This window comes from Miniopterus schreibersii, assembly GCF_964146895.1.
Source record: "Miniopterus schreibersii genome assembly, chromosome: 19".
Taxonomy (NCBI): domain Eukaryota; kingdom Metazoa; phylum Chordata; class Mammalia; order Chiroptera; family Miniopteridae; genus Miniopterus; species Miniopterus schreibersii.
The window spans coordinates 35,058,641-35,062,343 of NC_138119.1; positions in this window are offsets into that span (position 1 = coordinate 35,058,641).

A 3,703-nucleotide genomic window follows, 5' to 3' on the forward strand; every position below is an offset into this window, starting at 1 on the left:
GCCCCAGTCCAGGCGCATGTGGGAGGCAACCAATCCATGTCTCTCTCACACCGATGTTTCTGCCCCCCCCCCCTCCACTCTCTCTGAAAAGCAATGGAAAAAATATCCTCAGGTAAGAATTAAAAAAAAACAAAAACAAAAAAAGTAAAGGGGAGGGAGGAGGAAGGGAGGGAGGGAGGGAGGGAGGGAGGGGGGAATATTTTTCATCACAAATGGCTCCATAAGCCAGCAGCTTTCCAACTTGATTATGATCCATAGTAAGAAATACATTTTACATCCTGTGTGGACATACCCGAAATAGTATGTACCCTTACTATTTCTATTTTAGTCTATTGTCTGCTATTATGCTCCATTGACAAAATATTGGTCAAAATACATCCACTAATGGGTCAAGACTTAGTTTGAAAAGCAGCCCTCTGTGAAAATGGGGATTGAGCCCTGGCCAGGTAGCTCAGTTGGTTAGAGCATCGTCCTGATAGGCCAAGGTTGTGGGTTCAATCCCCAGTCAGGGTACATACAAGAAGCAACCAATGATGCATAAATAAGTGGAACAACAAATCTCTCTCCCCTCATTCCTTCCTCTCTCTAAAATCAATAAATAACATTTTTAAAAATGGGCATGGCTCTCTTTCTTCCTCTCTCACAAATCTCTCTCTTACTGGCGGACGCGGCTCTAATCATTTTCCTTCACCCTGGGGCTCCCGAGTCCATATTTAAGGAGGAGATGTCGGGAGGCGCGGGTTTTCTCTGAGATGTACAATCTAAAATATCCTATCATGTGTTAAGCCATGAGTTTGGGTTGGGAGCGCGTGGTCTCACGCAGTCAGCGTTCTTTGCCCCAGGAGCAAACGGGTGAAGCCTGACTCCGGGAAAGGGACAGCCACTCAGAGGTGGCGCCCTCCCTGCGGCTGTTCTCAGGCCGAGCACGCGTCTGTCTCTCGTGGCCACTTCCCATGGCGCTCCTCTCCCCGTGCTGGCCGAATGGCTCGGTGAGAAAGAGGCAGCGGAGCCCTCCCAAACCTGGAATTTCGGTTTGGTGGCCTGGGCAGCGATCCCTCCCCATTCCTCCCCTCGGCCTGCCCCCTGCTGGGTTCTGCTGGGTCAGCTGACGGTGGTTTGGCAGTAAAGAGACTGGCTGGGTTGAGAGCAGAGTGGGGAGGGGCTGCCGGGGAAGACAGGGGGCCACACGAGGGCTGCACAGCCTGGCTCCAGGGTTTGGCCAGGGAAAGGAGTGTAGACCAGGTCCTAGAGAAGACGAGGGTCAGCTTTGGGGTGTGTGTGAACGGGCTCAGGACCGTGTTAAGGCGGGAGGATGGAGACGAGAGGATTGATGTAGGAAGGCAGAAGGTGGTGCAGGGGCCAAGAGGAAGAGCATCAAAAAGGCCCAAGTCATTTCTTTTAAGGGGAAGGAAACTCTCTTCTTCCTGCTCTCAGAGTTACTCAAGAATATAAAAGAACAATTACATTTTGTATTACATATGGGGTGTGGAGTGGGGAAAATGAAGAGCCTGCAGAGGAAGGGTCCTGAGAGGGGGAGATCGTTTGGCTAAGTTCAAGGGTGAGCCAGGAAATAGCTTGGGTAACAGCAGCCAGGCTTTTGGTTCCCTCCGGGGTTCCTAGAAGCTTATCCCAGGGTAGCCGAGTTACAGGAATAGTCAGTGTTGTTAAGGCTAACACAAAAGGGGAACCTTCCCCAGCCCCTGGTCTTCCCAATATCCCTCTATACATCCCCATAAACTGCTACCCCAACAACCCAAGCCCTGAAATTCTTGATTTCATAAATAAACCTTTCCCAAAGTAACTGTAGCCCTAATGTTTCCCCTTCCTCCTGGGCTCTCCATCTAATGGGACTTCAGTGGGGGCTTATACTGTTTCACTCCGCCCTCCTTCCTCAGTCTTCAGATGTAGGAGTTGATGGCTGAAGCTTGGTAGGCCAGGATGGGGTCCAGACTGTCTTTGAATGCCCTCAGTACGGAACTTGGTCCTGATTTGCAGTTTCCCTCCTTCGTCTGGTAACATTCATTCATTAGACTGATATCTAGAGAGTCTACTACATACCGGCACCGAGGATAGAAAATGTACAGCACCGAAAATGTTTGTGTGCTCATGGAGCGTGCATACAGGCCCAGATTCAGGTGCCCTGGTTCCTAGTTTTCTAGTATCCGTTAGAGATGCTGGAACTTATAACCTCAAGTAAACTATTAAAGGAGATTCCTCCTTTATGAAATCACTAGGAATCAAGGTGAGGTTAACTTTCTTTCTTTCTTTTTTTTTTTTTTTTTATATTTTTACAGACTTAATGAGATATAATTGACATACAATAACTGCACGTACTTACAGTGTACAATTTGATAAGTTTTGACATATGTATACACCCATGAAGTCGTCACACAATCAAGGTAATGAACATATCTGTCAGTCCCAGAGTTCCCCATCTTCTCTTTTTTAAAAAAAATCCTCACCTGAGGATGTTTTTCATTGATTTTGGAGAGGAAGGAAGGGAGGGAGGGAGGAAACAATGTGAGAGCTGTGCTGCCTCCAGGCCTGTCTCCCTCTAATCCTCCTTCCTTTGAAATCGCTGAAAATTCTAGAAGATAAAAGTTAGTCAGTAGTAAGTTTTAACCTAGAGGAATGAACAGGACAAAAACTGAACTCGTGGCCTGATGAAGACTTGAGTGTCGAAGTGAGCGGCTGCAATTAGGAACCAAATGCTTGAGCTTGAGTTTAGCTTGAAGTCCCACCATTGCTGGCAGCAAAGCTGCAAGGAAAGAACTCGAGTGTCAGGTGAAGGTGGACATCCTCCCTGGGGACAAAGCCCACGGAGTAGCTGGGCATGTCCAGCTCAACAGGTGCCTGGGGTATTGGCAGGCTGGCACCTTCGGGACTATGGCTTGGGTGGGGTCTCATGGGAGGGGTGCGCTGAAGGTTGAAGCTAGATGAGAGAACTATTGGTACTATTAAGGCACTTTTTGTATGCTGACTGTAGGTTTAACTGTCTTCTCTCTCACTGCTGCTAGACTGAGAACTCCTGCAAGGCTTTTGTGTTTCAGCACCTAACAATCTCTGAGCACTATTCCAATATTTATTGACCAAATACATTATCATTTAGGTTCCAGCCAACGAACTATGAAATGCTATACTTGCTGCCAGCACCTAGTTTGGGTAAACTGCCCTAGAGTTGGTGCTTTCATGAGGCCTGCACCTGAGTGATTAGCTCGGTTGAGAATGGGGGGGTCTGGAAAGTCCAAGGCTTTGGAAGAAGGAAGTAGTTCAGAGAGAGGCAGACAGATGTCTTTTTTTGGGGTAAGAAGACTTCCCCTCTGTTCACCTTCAGCAGCCCCAAGGTTGCGAGCTCTCCGGTGCCTTTGGGGTAGAGGGTGGAGGCCACAGGGGGAGCTGGGCTTAGGTGCACCCAGGCCGGTCCTCCACGAGCGTCTCGCTCCGAGTTGGACCCTGTTGTGCAGTCGGGTCGCGGGTGCGCAGCGTCGCTCCCGCTCGCCGCCGCGGGCAGCGCAGGGTGAGAGCGCCGGGGGGACGCTGAGACCGAGGACGTCCATTCTCCCGGCCCGCTCGGCCGAGGCGTCGACTTCTCCCGGGCCCGACTCCGTCCCTCCCTCGGCCCGGGGCCCGCCCCCTCCCCTCCTCCGCCGCCCTGGCGGGCGCTCCCCGAGGGCGGCCCCGGGCCCGGCGCGCGGCCGGGCGG